At 54.7% G+C, this 19,216-nt stretch overlaps 1 long non-coding RNA gene across 1 annotated transcript; it reads right to left on the bottom strand.

The window, feature by feature from the left end:
• Positions 1-15,213: 15,213 nt before the first annotated feature.
• LOC133080284 (uncharacterized) lies at positions 15,214-18,899 on the bottom strand. The gene is made up of 3 exons (XR_009698450.1): positions 18,778-18,899; positions 16,838-16,933; positions 15,214-15,296 (listed from the first exon to the last, which is right to left on the bottom strand). It is a non-coding gene; the product is annotated as an uncharacterized LOC133080284 (long non-coding RNA).
• Positions 18,900-19,216: the final 317 nt, after the last annotated feature.

Raw genomic sequence — 19,216 nt, 5'->3', positions numbered from 1 at the left:
AAATATAATAAAATGAATTACTGGAAAAATGAAATTAAAACCCCAAAGTCATCCAAAAGGCAGGCCCTAATTTTTATTATTGGATTCAACAGACATAAATTATTGTCCGACCGCTATAAATGTTGCTAAACGCTCCCTCTCTATTTCTGTACTTATCTCAACGTGGATGCAGCTCACACGGGGCCCTGGTTTGCAGCCACACGTGGAGGGTGCTGCCCATTCAGCAACCACCCACAGGCTCTCGGGTCCACTACCATCTGGCTTCTGCTTCCGCCCTCCTTGCTCAGGCAAAAGTCTCCAAATACTTCCTGTGGCTTCTCAGCCCTTATCTCCCCGGACAACTCCCTGACCATTTGGGCTCCCTTTCTTCACGAACTGTTCTCTCCTGTCTCCCCATCTTGATGTCCTTCATGGGTCCTTCTTCCTCCGCCCACCCTTTGAAATGTGGTGCCATGGACCCATTTCTTCTCTCTCTCCACACGCTTTTTCTGGATCTTCACTTTGCAGGTTGTATTTTTGACCACACCTATGAGCCGAGAATTCCCAAATTTGTACTCCCACCACTTTCACTACCACCTGGTCTGTTGGTCACCTCCACTCGGATGTTCACAGCACCTCATGGTCAGCATGGCTGCATCGTTAGAATTCTTGGGCCTAACTTGGAAGGATGTAGGTTGGTTGACAGACAGGAGTGGAGAGCTGTACACCCAGGCTTCCAACAGAACAGGAAGCAGGGGTGTTCCTGAAATCCAAGTAGCGGGAACCTGTGGGTCTTCTGCTTGGGCTTCATCACAGGATGTATCATCTGTTTTCCAGCTACTAGTGCTGCATAACAAACAATCCTCAACTCAGCGGCTAAAACCACCATTTCATGATGCCCACACATTCTGTGAGTTAGGAACTTGGACTGGACACAGTGGGGATGGCTTGTCTCTGTTCCATGATGTCTCAGGCCAGCTGAGAAAACAGCTGGGCGTGACTTGAAGGGCCTGCAGACTGGAATCATCTGGAAACACCTTCAGTCACACGTCTGGTGGTTGATGCCCACTGTTGGCTGTGCTCTCTCCTTATGGCCTGGGCTTCCTCACAGCATGGCAGCCTCAGGGGTGTCAGAATTCCTACATCCTAGCTCAGGGCTCCAAAAGCTAGTATCCCAAGAGAACTGGGTAGAAGCAACAAGGTTTTTCTGAATGAGCAAAGGCTGTCTGCAGAGTCAGCCCTGATTGAGGGGGCAAAGGGACAGAGACCCATGGGAGGAGTATCAGAGAATTTGTGAACATGTTTTTTTTTTTCAAACCAACACATGAGCGAAATGTCCAAATTTCAGTCATTGCACAAGAGTCAAAATTCCAGGGAGTAAGAGTCTAACTGCTGAGATTTAGTCCATGTGCAGAAGGATCCCCAGGAGAGTTCATGTAAAATGCATTTAAAATTTGGTCTATGGATTTGGGGTGGGATCCGGGAAGCTTACGTAATATGCTCCTTTAGTGATTCTGATGAAGATTCCCAGAGGAACCTCGCTTTGAGAAACATCAGCGTTTTCTCCTGTTTTTTCCCAATCCGTGAGTTGTCAAGATCGCCACACCAACCCTCATGCAGTGCTGGGCGAATGAGTGATTGAGGGGTGGCCCCCAGGACCTGGCTGGGTAGGGTGGGCTGATGAGTGGAGTGTGAACAAGGGGTCCATGAGAGTACAGAGCATAGGTGTGAGATGGGAGACATGGGAGGTGGGGCAGAGGGCCGTTGGTCCTTGGCTACCGGCCTTGCTTCCTGGTTGTCTTTGTGAATTAACCTCACCTACCTCCCCTCCTAGCCTGTGAGCCAAGGGCAGGTTTCTGGACCCCAGCTCTAGCCCACTGCCTGCTCATAGCACATTCTCAAGTAATATGAGTGGACTTGAATGGTGGCCTGTGACTTAATGGAGGTTGAGGGCTTGGGAAGACGTTTTTCTTTTCTGCAGACCCTGGAGCTCTCATGGTTCTGTCTGAGTGCGAATCAGAATCGACTTGGGAACTTGCTGACACACAGAGTCCAGATCTTTGGAGATTCCAGTCTAGAGGCTCTGGAGGATGGGGAACCAGCCCTTTTTTCTAAGCATTTATAATTTTATTTAAGTGTATGCAAATGTATGTAATAAATACAGCAATATATATTTAACAATCATATAAAATCACATTATATTATTATATATAATATTATACTATACATAAACATTATATGTACAAACAAAAACTCAGGATTTTTCTTGGTTAAGCTTTTTATTTTGAAATAATTATAGATTCATATGCAGTTGTCAGAAATAACACACAGAAGGATCCAACATACCCTTCACCCGGTTTCCTCCCATGGTACATCTTGCAAAATTATACTACAATATCACAACCAGGATTTTGGCATCAATACAGTCAAGATACAGAACATTCCATCACGATAAGGATCCCCTAGTTGCCTTTTTATAGCCACGTCCACTCCCCTCTTTCCCCCACCTTAGTCTCCCCCCACCATCCTCTCCTCCATTCTATAATTCTGTCATATCATGAATGTTAGGTATATGACTCCTACAGAATGTGACCTTTGGGACTGGCTTTTCTCACGAGATTCATCCGGGTTGCTGCGCGTGTGGAGAGCTCTTCCTCTTTATTGCCAAGAAGGATTCGGTCCCCAGTGTGGACAGATCAGTTTGTTTAACCATTCACCCCTGGAAGTTCATCTGGGTTTTTTCCCATGTTTGGCCCTTACAAATAAAGCTGCTCAAGTTCAGGATTTTGTGTGAACACAGGTTTTCATTTCTCTGAGACAAAGGCCCAGGAATGCAACTGCAGGATTTAAGGTAGCTGTATATTTATTTATTTATTTATTTATTTATCTTTGGCTGCGTGGGGTCTTTGTTGCTGTGCGCGGGCTTTCTCTGGTTGTGGCGAGCAGGGGCTACTCTTCATTGCGGTGCGCAGTCTTCTCATTGTGGTGGCTTCTCTTGTTGCCGAGCACAGGCTCTAGGCACGTGGGCTTCAGTAGTTGTGGCACACAGGCTCAGTAGTTGTAGCTCGCGGGTTCTAGAGCACAGGTTCATTAGTTGTGGCACACGGGCTTAGTTGTTCCGCGGTATGTGGGATCTTCCCGGACCGGGGCTCAAACCCATGTCCCCTGCATTGGCAGGCGGACTCTTAACCACTGCATCACCAGGGAAGTCCCGTATATTTAGTTTGTAAGGAAGCTGCCAGACCGTTTTCCAGGGAGGCTGTATATGTCATGTTCCCACCAGTAATGCACGTGTGATGCAATTTCTCCACATCCTCACCAGCATTTGCTTTTGTGACTGTTTTTTATTTTAGCTATTTAGATAGGTGTGTACCAATGTCTCATGGTGGTGTTTTTTTTAATATATAAATTTATTTATTTATTTTGGCTGCATTGGGTCTTTGTTGCTGTGTGCGGGCTTTCTCTAGTTGTGGCAAGTGGGGGCTACTCTTGGTTGTGGTGCGTGGGCTTCTCATTGCGGTGGCTTCTCTTGTTGCAGAGCACAGGCTCTAGGCACGCAGGCTCAGTAGTTGTGGTTCGCAGGCTCTAGAGCACAGGCTCAGTAGTTGTGGTGCACAGGCTTAGTTGCTCCGTGACAAGTGGAATCTTCCCAGACCAGGCTTGAACCCGTGTCTCCTGCATTGGCAAGCGGATTCTTAACCACTGTGCCACCAGGGAAGTCCCTCTCACTGTGGTTTTAATTTGCATCTCTGACAAGGATGTGGACCATCCCCTCCTGTGTTCAGTTGCCATCTGTGTGGCCTCTTCAGGGAATGTCTGCTCATGTCTTTTGCCCATTTCCTAATTCAATTGTTTGCTTTTCTACTACTGAGCTTTAAGAATTCTTTACATATTTTAGATACTAGTCTTTGGTTGGATTTGCGGTTTGCAGAGATCTTCCCCCAGCCTGCAGCTCGTCTTTTCGGCCTCTGAACAGGGTGGGTTTTGGGTTTGTTTTCTCTTTTTAAACTTTTTACTTCCGAATAATTTCCAACTTACAGAAGTTGCTAGAATAGTACAAAGAGTCCCTAGATACTGCTCACCCAGATTCCCCAAGTATTAACGTTTTACCACGTTTTCTTATTCTATTTTTTGTTTTTAATTTTTGGAACCATTTGAGAGCAAGTTACAGACACGATGCCCATTATCACTTAATGCTCACCTGCGTATTTCCCGAAACAAGCACCCACATAATGTTCAAAATCAGGACGTTCATATTGATATGATACTGCCCTTTACTCACAGACCCCAGAAGAGTTTCACAGATTGCCTCAGTAATGTCTTATCCAGAAGCCAATCTAGGATTACACGTTGGATTGTTGTCACTTTTCCTTAGTCTACTTAATTTCAGAATCAAAGTCTTTCTTTGTGGTTTTGTCACTTAGGCTCGAGAAAGCTTTTGTTCCACACTTTGGTTTGACGGTCAGGGTCAGCACCTTGGAATTCAGGGAGGAAGACAGAGCAAACAAAACATGCGTAGCAGATGGGCAAACTGAGGTGGGCAAGTGGAGGGGCTCAGTCAGAATGGTACGACTGGCCGACAGTGCGGTTTCCAGGCTCACTAGCCCCTTCCCAAGACCACATAGATCCCAAGCTAGGACTCTGAATATCTCTGTCAGCTGATAAGGCAACCCAGAAAGTCAGAAGACGAGAGGATCACTTTTGAAAAATCTAATTTAAAATCTGATTTTAGGGCTTCCCTGGTGGCGCAGTGATTAAGAATCCATCTGCCAATGCAGGGGACACGAGTTTGAGCCCTGGTCCGGGAAGATCCCACATGCCGCGGAGCAACTAAGCCCGTGCACTACAACTACTGAGCCTGCACTCTAGAGCCCACGAGCCACAGCTACTGAACCCAAGTGCCACAACTACTGAATCCCGCGCACCTAGAGCCTGTGCTCCGCAACAAGAGAAGCCACCCAATGAGAAGCCCGCACACCGCAGTGAAGAGTAGCCCCTGCTCGCCACAACTAGAGAAAGCCCATGCGCAGCAACGAAGACCCAGTGCGGCCATAACTAAATAAATAAATTTATTTTTTAAAATCTGATCTTAAAAATCTTTACCTTTAGAATTGGTCTTTCTTTATATTTCATGACTATGATATTTTTGAAGCGCCTTTGTAAAATATCCCTTAGTTTGGGTCGGTGCCTAGATTCTGCTTCTGCACTTTTGGCAGGACTATATCAGAAGTGATGCCGCGTTCTCCTCGGTGCATCATATATGGAGGCACGCAACATCTGAAGTTCCAGCGCTGGTGGCAGTAACGTTCATCACTCAGGTAAGGTCGCGTCTGACAGGTTTCTCCACTGTAAAGCTAATCAATAAGAATTTGAACTCACTAGTGAATAAGGGATAATTAGTAAACACTCGGTGAGGAGAAAAGTGGAGTCTATGTAAATATCCTGTTTCCCATCAGCCTTTCACCAGCGGTTTGAGCCTTTGTCATTGATTCTTCCCTGAATCAGTTATTAATGTGCTGCTTGCCAAATGGAAGTTTTCTAATTCCACTATTCCTTCTACATTTAAGAGTCAGCTTTTTCTCCCATTTATGTATTCATTCATTTATTTATATCATGAATTATTTATATCATAAATAAAGATAACAATCCATTACTATCTTTATTTTGTTGCTCAGATTGTTCTGGATTTGGGCAGCAGGAGCCCTTTCAAGCTACTTCCCACCTTTTGACACCTCCATCGTTCTTTGAAGCTTCCTTACCTTCTGCCACCCCAAGACATTCCATTTGTAGATTCCCTGCCCCAGCCCTGGAATCAGCCATTTCTCCAAAAAGCCCTGGTTCCTTCTAGTGGATAAGGGCATTTAGAAACCAAGATCTGGGCACTAGGTGTGCTCGTTGCTATTGTGATTTCATTGTTTCTGGGTCCTTTTGGCAAGCAGAGCCAAGAAACACATACACACTCACACTCACACACACACACACACCCCTACATCTATTTCTATATTAAAAAACATGAGTTCATACCAATACCACAATTGTAGTCTAGCTCCATAGAACTGATTCTAGGCTTCCTCCTTCCCACATTTGAAATTCCCTTCTCCAAAGGTGAGAAGCCTGGCTTCTCATCTTCAAGACACGTACCAATGACTGTTCTGCCCTGTGTCTAGCTCTCCAACCACATGCCTGCGTGGGCCAGTTCCTCGGCCCCTACTAAAAGGAATGGAAAAGAAAAAGTGAAGAGCAAAGCAGAGGAGAGTGTATTACCTTTCTGCTGCTGCTGTAACAAATTACCACAAACTGGGTGGCTTAGGACAACAGGAGTCTATTCTCTCACAGTCTGGAGGCCAGAAGTCCAAAATCAAGGTGTCAGCAGGGTTGTTTCCTTCTGGAGGCTCTGAGGGAGTATCTGTCTGTTCCGTACCTTTTCCGGCTCTGCTGGCTGCTGACAACCCTTGGTGTTCCTTGGCTTGTGGCTATATCACTCCAGTCTCTGCCTCCATCATCATGTGGCTTCTCCCCTCTGTGTGTCTGCATGCAGAATCCCTCTTCCTATAAGGACACCAGTCACTGGATTAGGGCCTTGGTTTATAACACTGACTTCCTGTTCTAGTTCAGTAGCCAACATAATCACAGGCAGGTTAACTAATCTTAACTCGATCACATCTGCAAAGGCCCTATTTCCAAGTAGGGTCACATTCACAGGTATGGGGGTTTAGGACTTCGACAGTTCAGCCCACAGCACGGTGGAAACTGTATTTGTGAGAAGCCCAGGGGCTCACTGCTGCACAGTCTCGCAGGACCCCTGGGCTTGGTGTCCGAGTTCAGTAGGAGGAGGCCCTGGAACCAGAGGCAGAGGGGCAGCCTTGGGGCAGGGCTTTGGGAGGAGCCAGAGGAACCACGGGCAGCGCCCACCTGGAGCGCTGGAGACGAATGGGGTGGGCTGTGGTCAGGGCGGGCAGGGCGTAGGAGCCCCGTCTGGGACAACGTTGGATCACTCTACCTGTAGCCTGGGAAGTGCTGGCTCGGGGACCCTCCACTCCGCAGCCCGCCTTGAGCCCCAAGCCCCAGGAGGGAAGTTTTGTCTTGGTTCTTTCAGCCTCGGCGCTGCAGAGGCCTAAGGCCTGGGGTCTGGAGGGGCCAGGGCAGGCCCGAGAAGTTCTTCCTGGGCTGGGAGAGAGGTAGGCAGCATGCTGGCCGAGGGGGTCTCTGCAGGTTCTCTCAGTCCTAGGTCTGCCCCCAGGTGTGACAGCTGAGTGGCCTTGGACAAGAGCCAAACCCTCCCTGGCTCAGATTCCTACCTGTAAGATGAGGCGCTGGACCTGAGGCCCCTAACCTGGACGGCTGCCATGTCCCCCTCCCCCCACATTCAGGCTCTGCGGTGGCATCAGGGCCATTTTGAAACCCATCCTGGGCCTAAACCTTAAAAGACAGCCCTGGCCAAATGAGCACGTGCTCTGAGCAGAAAGATGTCGGCTGCTCAGGCCTGTTGGGGATGAGAGGACCGTATGTCTGGAGGTCAAGCAGGGGTGCTCCCCAGAGGCACTGCTAAGCGCTGCCAGCCCCTGGAGAGACTGGGGTTCCGGAACAAGAGAACTTGCTCTCACGTGTGTGTCGGGGGTGGGGATTGTGTTCAGGTGTTAGCAGCATCTGGAGTTCAAGAAGGAAACCAGACGATGCTGAGCCATTTGTGGCGGAGTGGGCTCTCACCAAAGAGATGGGACTCAGAGCGAGATCACTGCCAGTCTGGACACTAGGACGAGCCCCAGGTTCTGCCCCCTTCATGGTTTTTTCTGGGGCCTGGATTTTGGGGAAGGGACTAGAAATGGCTGGAGCACTCCTCATTCCCGACACATGGAGGCGCCTGCCCTCTGTGCTCATGGGTTCATTTGTTTGATGAATTTGTCATAACTTGAAAGGCTCTGGTTTATAACACTAACTTCCTGTTCCAGCTCAGTTGCCAACATAACCACAGGCAGGTTAATTGCACGTCCATCAAGCCGCCTGGGGAGGTGGCCTCCCTACCATGTGGCTCGAGCTCACACGCGGGCCTAGCCTTGGTGTGGGGAGGCCGGGCCAGCCCTGGTGGCTCAGCTGTGTGAGCTCCCCAGCCATTTCCACACCCCAGAGAGCCACACCTCATGGCCCACCGTGCTCCAGAGCCCCCTTCTCCAAACTTTCCTGAGAAGTGGCCCAGATGTGGGGTACCCTCAGTGTTTGCTGGAGAGACTGAGAATTGGGACAGCCGTCTTAAAGAGTCATTTAGCAACAGTTGTCCCCAAAATGTGAGTGCTCTTAACTAGCAACTCTGCTTCCAGAGATTTTCCCAGTAGCTGAGCCCACCAGGAGCCCGGATGTAGAGCAAGGACATTCACAGCCCCTAAGACTGGACAGCAGCTGAGCACCCAGGGGAGGGGGGGAGAGTCAGTGACTCTGCTGTTCAAAGCTTGGCCTCAGACACTTCCCTCTACCTCTCAAACATCAGTCTCCCCATCAGTCAAATGGGCGTGTGAGCCCTGCCTCATAGATGGCAACTCGCACAGGTGCACACAGTGTTTGCCTCTAATTCCATCTGCTCCGGCGAAGGGACCAGGGCCAGGTTAAGGCAGGAGGCTGAAACCAGCATTTGCAGGTGTGCATGCATGAGTGTGCATGCGTAAGCACGCGTGTTCATGTGTGCACATGCGTGAATATTTTAACTGGAAATTAATGTTGGGGAGGGGGAGATGGAGGCCTGTGGCCACTAGAAATGCTTAAATTCCCTAGGTGTGGGTCACGTAATATTTCTGTCGGTTGGCACAGCTCTAAAAGATGAGTCAGGGAGGAGACCAGCTGCAGGAGGACAGGATGAGGATGTGACCAGAGGAGAGAACAGCCCTTCTCCAGGGAGAAAATCAACTGCTGTCTGAGCCCAATTTGAATTGCCCCAAACCCAACCAGACCTCACCACAATTCAGAGCCCCTCATCCTCCCTGACTGGCTGGTGGTCGCTCCCCCGACAGCGTGTGCTCCCCTCTGCCTCCATGAGCCCTCTCAGACCGCGCCCTCGCCTTCCACCCAAGATGGGGAGAGCTGCCCACTTGCCAGGGCCAGTGAGGGAGTTGGTGTCCAGGTGCTGCCATAATAAATGACCAAAAACTGGGTGGCTTAAAATAGCAGAAATTGATTCTCTCAGTCCTGGAGGCTGGGAGTCCAAAATCCAGGTGTCTGCAGGGCCACCTCCTTCTGAAGGCTCGAGGGCACGTCCTTCCTCATCTCGTCCAGGTTCTGGGGGCCCCACAAGTCCCTTGGCTTGTGGCCACATCACCCCAACCTCTGCCCCCATCTTCCCATGGCCTTTTTCTCCTACCTCCCAAATCTCCCTCTGCTTCTTTCTTTTTTATTAATTAATTAATTAATTTTATTTATTTGGCTGCGTCGGGTCTTAGTTGCGGCACTAGGGCTCTCTAGTTGTGGCGCGTAGGCTCCAGAGGGCGTGGGCTTTGTTGCCCCGTGGCACGTGGGATCTTGGTTCCCCGACCAGGGATAGAACCCACATCCCCTGCATTGGAAGGCGGATTCTTAACCACTGGACCACCAGGGAAGTCCCTCTTTGCTTCTTTCTTGAAAGGACACGTGTCATTGGATTTAGGGACCCTCCTAATGAAGGATGATCTTGTCCTGAGAGCTCCACCTCAGTTACATCTGCAAAGACCCTTTTTCCAAACAAGGTGCCATTCACAGGATCTGGGTGGACACATCTTCGGGGTACCCCCATCCAACCCACGGCAGTGGGATTACCAAGATATCACAGGCTCAGGAACAGAGCTGCTCCTGGCTGTATGGTTAAGAATGTGTGGTGTGGGGACTTCCCTGGTGGCTCAGTGGTTAAGGCTCCACCTGCCAATGCAGGGGACACAGGTTCGAGCCCTGGTCCGGGAAGATCCTACATGTCGCGGAGCAACTAAGCCCACGCGCCACAACTACTGAAGCTCACGTGCCTAGAGCCCGTGCTCCGCAACAAGAGAAGCCACAGCAATGAGAAGCCCGTGCACCTCGATGAAGAGTAGCCCCCGTTCGCTGCAACTACAGAAAGCCCACACACAGCAATGAAGACCCAATGCAGCCAAAGATAAATTAATTAATTAATTAATTTTTAAAAAGAAGAATGTGTGGTGTGGGGTCTGAGAGCTGTGGGCAAGCCACCAAATTCCTTAACCAAAATGCCAGGCGTGAACAAGCCTGCAGTGGGGGCTGGGCCTGGCCCAGGGGGCCCTTCAGCGACCATGACTGTGGTTCTGACCGAGAAGGAGAGTGAGGAGAATGAGCACATGGGTGGCCCTCGTCCACAGACACTCCCCTCCGGGCTTCCCTGTGTCACCAGGGCCGCCCCAACATCCACCTGGCTCCTCTAATCCCCACCGAGAGAGAGTCTTCCCCGTGATTGTGGGGGGACAGGTGAACTCAGGGAGGTGAAGTGAGCTGCCTGGCTCACCCAGCCAGTACCTGGCAGACCTGGGTTTGGGCCTGGGTCTGTCTGAGCCCGGGGCCCTGCTGCCTCCTGACACCAAAGAGGCATTTGTCTGGGGGTGGAGGCCCTGCACCTCCCGCTGGGCACACAGGAAGTGAAGGGTCCCTTCCCGTGTCATTGGAGGGCTTGGGCCCTGTGGATGCTAGGCTGCGCCTTAGAAACTAGAGCAGGAAGGGCCTCAGGAGTGTCGCAGCAGGAATGGGATCCAGGGCACACGGCAGGCCTGTGGGTGTCTGGTGTGGTGTGGACCCTGGGTGTGGTCTTGCACGATGTTCGATGGGGGACAGGGGCACAGGTGTGGGTGCCCACGGGGGCCACATATGGCCCGGACAGCTTGAGACATGAGGGGTGTATGGGGTCAACCTCCTGGCTACACAGAGGAGGGCAGGGTTGGCTGGGGCCTGGGGCAGCCTCTCTCCTTGATCAGCGAGGGATGGATGGAGCAGGCAAGGCTTGGGGGCCACCGGCCTTTTTGCTGCAGATATGCCACTCAAACCTTTGAACTTTGGACCTTGGGTTCATTAATAATGTAAATCACCCAACAGGAGAAAGAAGCAGGAACTGGGCTGGGCCTGGCCTGCCAGGTGTGCCATCTGCCTGCCCCCCACCGTAGGGCGGGACCCCAACCCTGTTCTCTCCCAGGCACCCTTGCCTCTGGCTCAGCCCATTCCCCAGGGACCCCATTGCTCAGCCTTGGCCTCCCCACTAGAGGCCTTCCCAGGTGAGGAAGGCCGTGGGCACCTGGAGCCAAGGTAGATGGAAGGTGAGAGCCCACCCCCCAGCCCACCCTACCTGCTTCTAAGGGCTGGGCCCAGTGAGGAGGGGGACAGCCCCCCAACACTTCTCAGAGCCCCCCTTGGCCATGTGGACGTCTGGTCCACTCTGTTTGTCCTGAACCAGAGGCCAGTAGCGGCCCTCTCTGAGGCTCGTCCACCAGAACCCAAATCCTGCATTTCTTGAGGTTTGTGGGGCTGGGTTGGGGTGCAGGTGGGCAGCAGCCTTAGCTCAGGCTGGGACGGATGGCCTGCATCCCAGTCTTGGCTCCCCTCCTTTCTGCCTGTGTGAGCCGGAGCGGGGATGGGGATGGGGATGGGGATGGGGATGGGGATGGGGATGGGGGGAAGCAACCAACCCAACCAGATGGCTGGGGGGACGCTGTGCCCTGCGTGCCTCTCAGCGGTGGATCCTGACCCCTGGGTGAGCCTTTCCAGTGGCCCCTGACCCTGCGGGGGAGCCTGGTCTCAGCCCAGGGGAGTGGGTCCCACAAAGCCCACCATCACTGGGCACCCAGTGCCCTCGGCCATGGCATAGCATGTTCAGGGTGTGGGCCTCTGGTGGGCAGGGGTCTAGCCGCCCAGGGCTCACCATGCTGTGGGTGCTCAGGAGACAAGTGTTCAGTCACCAGCCGCACCCCAGCTTTGGGGGAGTGGGAAGGACTTCTAGGGGCTGGTCTGCGTTTCCGCTGGATGCTGTGGACTGAGGGGCAAGAGCTAGAGCAGATGGCACCCTCCCTGAGTCCAGCTGGTGGCCTCCACAGGGCCTGGGGGAAGAGGTAGGGCAAACTGAGGCACCCCAGGGCCTATGACCTGTGGGGCGAAGCTGGGGCCTCGGGAGAACCATGACCACTGAGCCAGGGCAGATTCACAGGGCAGCCAGTGAGGGAGTGGGCGCCCCAGGTCTCCCCAACAGAGTGGCTGCAGGACGGCATTCTGTGGGCCCCACTGTCACCTCCACTGCTCACTGAGAGGGATCAATGCTTAGTCACTTCCTAGCCCAGACCCACTGCAGCAAATTCAAGCCATCAGGCCCGCAAATAACCCTCGGGCCTCCCCACCTCCATCTGCCCTTCCTGCCTCTTGGAAGTCTCTCCCGACCCACGCCTTCACTTGCTGTGGAGTCACTGCAAGGTCCTCCGGCTTCCAGGGGAGGCTCTCCAGCAATTCTCCCCTCTGTAGTTGGGTCTCCCTGCTCTCCCCTGCGGGGCTGAGATCCAAACCTGGCCAACGGAACGGATGCCTAGTATGCGGCGTCCACCTCTGGATGACCAAAAACTCCTCAGAAGCAAAGCGCATGCCAGAGCCAGGCCAGGACTGGGATGCTGCCGTGTCCAGCTCGTTCCCAGCTGGACCTGCTGTGGGAAGGGGATTCTGTGGCGAAGGCTGAGTATTTCTCAGCCTTACCCCCACCTGGGTCCCCCTCACCCAGGGCCACCCTCTCATCTCCCCCAAAGGCTGCCGCTATTTAAATCGGGAAAATATTGGGTTTAACAACGCTGTTTTGAACCTTGGGACTTGACACGGATATTTAACCCTTGTCCTGTGTGCCCCCTGGACCCCAGCCACAGAGTTGGGGAAAGACAGTGCATCCAACACCCACTCCAGGGTTAACGGAGGCCAAAAAGCAGCCACTCTAGTTCTGAAGCACCCCCAGCCGCAGGCGCTGATCCCTGGTCCCGTGGTCACCACGGGAGTGTGGGTGCAGACAAAGCTGTGTTCATCCAGCCCTGGGTTTGATGATAGCAGCACAAGGACCCCATTCTCTGCTGTCCCCAGCTGCATTCCCTCCCCAGCGAGCCTGACATCCCGGGAGGGCCCCTGAGGGTGCAGGCTCAGCTGCTGGGGCTCCAGGAAATTCACAAGGGGCCTGCACTGGGGAGCCCGTTCTGCCTGAATGGTAGAGACAGCTGCAGGTCGGCTCATCACGTCTTCAGTGGGAAGCTGCCCGCATTTTTACAACTGATTTTTGAACCTAAAAGTGGAGGTTCACATCCAGCCTGTTAAACGTAATCGTGTTGGTTTCAGTCCAATGTGACCTTCTGGAATCTGGCTTCCAGATTCTTGCCATATATCAGCAGTTCTTCCCAGCTGCAGCAATGGTGACCTGCCTTGCTGTGCCTTCATCCCAGTGACTCAGACAGGCTGGCCTGGCAGAGCCTGTAGAGGGGGCTTTCCAGGGAAAACGGGGCCCTGGTGGCACCCTTCTGTGTGTGCTGCGGCCCAAAGCACCCAACTGTGGTCATGAGGCCCACATTTTTCTGTTCTCCATCTACAAGGGTAGGAGGCATGTGGAAGTCAGGACACAAGTCTGCCCCCAGGAGTCTTGGGGCTGTCAGGGACCCAAGACCAGCCAACCATGTCCTGACTTTGCAGAAGAACCTGGGGCACAGGTACCTAGCCCTTGGGTGAGAACACAGGAGAGTTATTCACTGTCTCAGTCTGTTTGCCCATCTCTAAAATGGGCATGATCATCATTACATCTGCATCCCAGTCTGTCCGGAGGATTAAGTGGGTGTTAAGGACACCATCTGGCATCCCGATGCACATGTTGTCATCTAGGCCAAAGAGGTAGACCAGTAGAGTTGCCCAAAGTCTGCCCTCTGAATCCAAGTCTGGGCCCCCAACCAGGACTTTGTCCATCCCCTGGGGCTGCCCCTTATTGGGGGGGGGGGTGTGGGCAGCGAGGCAGCCAGGCTACCTGGTTGGTTGGTGGGGCTGTGTTCTCTCTTGGGAATATGGGCAGTTCTTTCTCCCAGCGGCCCCACTGGGGGTCCCTCATGCATTCTCTCTCTGAGAAGCACCCCCCTCAACCCCCACTTGTTAAAAGGCCGCTCCTCAGCCCCAGCTGTGTACCCCAGCAGAACAATGTATCTTGTCCAAGCCTGGAGGTCTCAGGCAGCACGTGGCCAGGTGGTTGCTAAGTGGGGACCTCCTCCAGGCCAGCGGGCAGGGCAGGGAGGGCCATAGTGTAAATTTTGGAGGTGGAGGAGGGTGGGGGGCAAGTGCTTCGAGGGGCCATGCGGCTGCCCAGAGTCCCCGGCGTGACCTTCCCAGCCAAGGGGACAAAGGCCGGCAGGACTGGCGGCGCCTTTAAGGACGTGGCGCGGCGGGGTCAGTGACTGAAAGGGCCCGGGGCGCCCCGGTGGGGGGGGAACCTTCCCTCGGGCGGAGGAGAGCGGACTCTCTCGGCCAGAGGCCCCAGGAGTGCCCTGCGTGGTCGCTTGCCCTCTTTTCCCCACTTCTTTTGGGTGGGGGCTGGGTGGCCGGGGTCCTCCCCTCTTCTCCCGGCGCCGGTTCGTCTTGGGGGGGGGGGCGGGGAGCTCCGCGCTGGATGCGAGGGGTGGGGAGGGCCGGGGGCGTGTTGGCGCCCCTATCCCGGCCCGGGGCCCTCCGAGCAGGAGAGAACGAGGTGCTTCGCTCTCCTCTCTGCCCGGGGCGCGTGGAAAGGAGCGGAGATTCCGCCCGAAACTCGGCGGAGAGTCGGCGGGCCGCGGGGGATGGGGGCCAGGGCGAGGGTCGCGGTCCCTCCCCCAGTACGCCGGCCAGGAGCCTGAATTCGGGAGGAAGCATTGGCAGGGGGCTTCCGAGCGCACCAACTAACGCGGCCACTCGGCCTCTCGTCCCCCAGCCCCTCCCCGAAGGCGCGGAGAGCCGGCGTGGGGGAGAGAGATTAGATTTCGCTCCGCTCTCATCAATTTTCTGTTTAATGTCACCGGGTCCCATTGTGGGAGAGGGAAGCACGTCACCCAGGCCATAAATTTGCGATTATGGCGCCTCCGGCCGCCTCCCCGTTCTAGGGACCGGGCGGACTCGGGCGAGCAGGTCGGACACCGGCTGCCCGGACCGGAGCCGGAGCCGCTTTGAAGCCGCCGAGCGGTAGGTGCTGTGCGCCGCTTCTCCTGACGCGGGTCAGGGGCGCCCGGCTCCGCCCGCCCTGCGGCGCAGTTCCAAAGGGCTTTTGTTTCTGGCTGGGATGTAGGGACGCCGATTTTTCCTCACCCGCCTCGGGAGGGTTTTTGCATCGAAAATTCCTCCTATTAAAAAATACAAATGCAAACCAAACAAAATCAATTCTGGTGGAAAGAAAAACCCATATTTGCGTCTGCGCTTCCACCCGCAAGAGCAGAAATCGGCCGGTCAGCCTTGGGGTGTGCTTATTGAAATGGACCTGGGCCCAGAGCCTGCCAGAGACCCAGTCCTGGTGGAATGTGCTCGAAAAGGCTCTGGCAGAAGTGGCCGGGTGGGGGGGGGGGGCAGGCAGCACAGAGCCCGGCTTGGTGCTGGCCCCAGGGTAGGCTCCTCTGGCCATCCTGTTTTGAATCATTGGAAGAGGGAGTTTTCTGGGGAGTCACCCTTTGGGACACTTTCCTGCCCCCCCCCCATTACCGCCTGTAGAGGGTATTGATGAATCATGAATTGGGGTGGAATATGCATTTGTACAGGTCAGAAGAAAACAGACCTATTGAATGATTTTTAAGTAAATGGTTCGACTGTCCTGTTAACAAAAGAGGCGGTGGCCATGCTTAGGCCAGGCCTGATCAGTGGTGGTGTAGCTGAGACCGCCAGACCAGCTACCTGCCTCTGAGGACTGGGAGGAAAGGGCTTTGCTGCAGGCCCTGGCTGTTCTGTGGGAATTTTGATGGGAGTAATTTATTTTTGGTCTATATATGCCGCAGGTAACCAGGCCAAGGACTCAACACCCACCTTCCCCAGAAATAAGAAACAGGAGGAAAAGGTGTGTTTGTCGCCTTCCCAGCCCTCATGCCCAGCCCTGGATTCTTCCCAAAGGCAGCCTGGGGAGGGAGCCCCCAGACTTGGTCATCAGACACAGGAGAAAGTCCTAGGGCTACAGGACAGGATGGGGGTGTGACTCAGCCCAAGGGCAGGAGGTTTGTGGGGTGGGGGCCCAGATTGCTGGGCCCGGGTGTGAGTGGGGAGCTTGGCAGGCACAACTTTAGAGCAGGAAGAGAACTGGAGGGTGGGTGTGTGGCCCCTGAGACAGGAACCGCCCAGGCCTTCGTTTTGTGTGTCAGAAGCCAGTCTGAATGGGCAGCCCCTTACCCTCTGGAGCCCTCTGCTGGGGCAGATTTGGGAGGGGGAGTCTGGTGGGGGCTGGGGCTTTTCCAAGTCTGGGAATTTGAAGAAATCCAGTGGGGAAGCTGGCTTCGAGGTTCCTGCCCATCGTGGGTGGGGTGGAAGGGGCAGGTGCCGCTCCTGCTGCCTGGGCTCTGAAATTGGTGCTCAGAGGAATTTGCTGGACACGTGTGGTGGGGGTGGGAGCTGATGAGCTGTGGCCCAGCAGATTAGGGGTTGCCGGTCCCAGTCCCTGTCCTTTAGGTTCTACTCCTGGCCTGGTTGGCCTGCTCTGGCTCTGCCTGGGCCAGCTGGATTTTATCAGGGGAGACCCTGACACCCACCCTGCGCCCCTCTCCCAGGGCCCTCCCGCCAGTGTGAGACCAGGCCTGGGAAGTCCGGCCCTGGAGGCCCTGTCCAGACATACTCTGACAGTGACACGTGTAAACACACCCAAACACAGCCGTGAATGAGCAGAGCAGCCCGGGGAACAACTGCTTACTCGGCACTTCCTGAGGCTGGGCTCCGAGGATGGGTCTGGAGGGAGGCAGGTGTCTTTCCAGGGAGGGCGGCAGCCAGGCTCTGGTTGGGGGTGTGCCTGGAAGCACCAAGTAACCTGTAACCCACCCCTCATTAGGCCCTGCAGAGCTTTTGTCCCCAGGAGGGGCAGTTCCAGCCACTAAGCCATCTGTCCCTATACCCGCAGACCGGGTCTGGGCTCCGGTCAGTAGGGTCCTTCCTTACAAGCAGGAAGACAGAGGGCCCAGTTTGGGTCAGCCTCCTGCGAGGAGACACCTCAGTGCATCACCCCCAATTTCAGCTTTAGAGGGTAAGTATAGGTCCCCAGAGAACCTGCTTCCCTCTCCCTCCCACTGCCTTCCGCAGCCACCCCCAGACTTCCTGTGGGGAAGGAGCAGGGCTGGCCTTTGGGGAGGGCAGCCTGGCACTACTGATTTCTTTTCAAGACTCCCTGACGAGTCCCCTGCCTTCCTCCGGCCTAGATGAGAAAGTGACTGGGAGGCTGGAGGGGCAGGACAGAGGGGAGTAGGGAGGGCAATGGGGAGGCTCCCCTTCCCCCCTCCCATGGGGTCTCAGGAGTCCCCCACTCCCATTATCCCCTTTAACACTAATAACAATCACCCTGTTACTAATAAAAAGTCAGGGAGGAGCCTGGCAATGGGATGCTCCTACCCATTTATGAAAATCACTTCAATTTAACCCAGATGGGCCTCCTGGTTGATAACCTCACACAACCAGCACCCTGAATTATACTTTCCGTGTGAACACACCGGCTTATATTTAGCAGCAGCCACAAGTTATGACTCTGTGTTTAACAAGCACCTTTCCTGAGCGGAGGGGGCTGGGCAGCCTCCTGACCTGGTTGGACAAACCAGCAACAGAATTACACCCCCCCCAGGAGGGCGGGGCCGGGGGAAAGCTGTTCATCTGCCTTCAAAGTCTGGCTCCCCTGCTGCTCTTGTTGCCTTTTAAAACTTCCAGCCACATCCCCAAGTCTGTCTTGGAGCCTGTCTGTGGCCTGCAGATACCAGCTGTGCCTCCCTGACATTCCGGGGGCTCCAACTGAGCAGGGCTCAGGCCTCAGCATGCAGGCCCCTTGCTCAGGCCTGAGCTGGGACCTCTAGGAAGGGGTTCAGCCCAGCGCACAGGGCCTGGGAAATGTTGGAGGAAGGCTTCGTGGGCGGGCAGTGTGACTGGAGGACCCTCCTGCCTGGCCTGGCTCCTGACAACTCTTCATCCTCTGTCGGCTGCTTCCCCTTGACCCTGGGCCTCAGAGTGGCCCCCTCCCCTGCCACCTAGCCCCCTGGGCCCCTGCAGGCCCTGCTAGATAATGAAGAGGCTGTGACTGGAGGCTTTGTTTTCGGTGGGGGCAGCCCCCTTCCCTTGGTAGGGGGTGTCTGGGAGATCTTTGCCTTCCTCTCCCCTCCAACATAGGCCTGCCCCAACAAAGCTTAAGCCCGCAGACAGAAGATGGGCCGAAAAGAAGGCGCCCCCCCCCCCATCTAGGCACAAATTCCCCCTGCAGCACCTTGGGGAGGACCCTCGGGGATGGGGTGGGGGCTTCTCAACCCCACTCATAGCCAAAGCTGAGGGCACCTGGGCAGGCAGGGGTGCAGGCTGCTGTGATGAGTGCCTAGTGAGTGGGAGCCAGGGTGGGACGTGGGGGTTTCTGGGGCCTGGGCTGGGCTGGCGCCTTCAGACCTTCCCCCCACACCCCTGCCCCCTTCAGTCCATCAGCCAAAGGCCTTGGTGAAAAGAACCACCTCCCACATCTGGTGGCAGAAGACCTCCTTCAGGGGGTGGGGTGGGGCCCAGGGTGGGGCCCAGCCCTGCCTCCTGGGGCTGGAGTGGTGCTGAGGCTGAGCTCCTCCAGCCCAGGCACCTCTGGGAGCGCATCTGATTTTTTTCTTCTACCCCACTTACTTGAGAGGAAGGATGCAAACCCCTAATCCCTGCACCAGATGCCATGTGGGGGTGGGGTAACGCTGCCCTCCAGCTGAGGGAGGGTGGGGGGGTACCACGAACCACACTGGGGCTCCAGTTCCCCGTGCTGCAGGCTGGGCAAGTGCAAACCGGTGATCCCGGAGCCCCTCCGGATGGGCCTGCCTGCGCCCTGGCCCAGCCTCTGGACCTGGCCCCCTGTGCCTCTGGTGGGAAAAATTAAGAGTCAATCTTTGTCAAGAAATTGTTTCTAATTTGCCCTTTGACTAATGGCCCAGGGAACAATGGAGAGACACCCGACACACAATTACCCAGCGCGCAGCTCTGCTGCTCTCTGGCCCAAGCAGGCGTTTATTCGGAGCAGCAACTAATTCACAATTTTATGTAACTCACCCAACACCTCCACCCCCTTGCGTTAAAA

This window comes from Eubalaena glacialis, chromosome 19 (assembly GCF_028564815.1).
Source record: "Eubalaena glacialis isolate mEubGla1 chromosome 19, mEubGla1.1.hap2.+ XY, whole genome shotgun sequence".
NCBI classification, from domain to species: Eukaryota; Metazoa; Chordata; class Mammalia; order Artiodactyla; family Balaenidae; genus Eubalaena; species Eubalaena glacialis.
The sequence above is the reverse complement of the archived record's forward strand: the minus strand, read 5'-3'. Positions and strand labels throughout refer to the sequence as shown.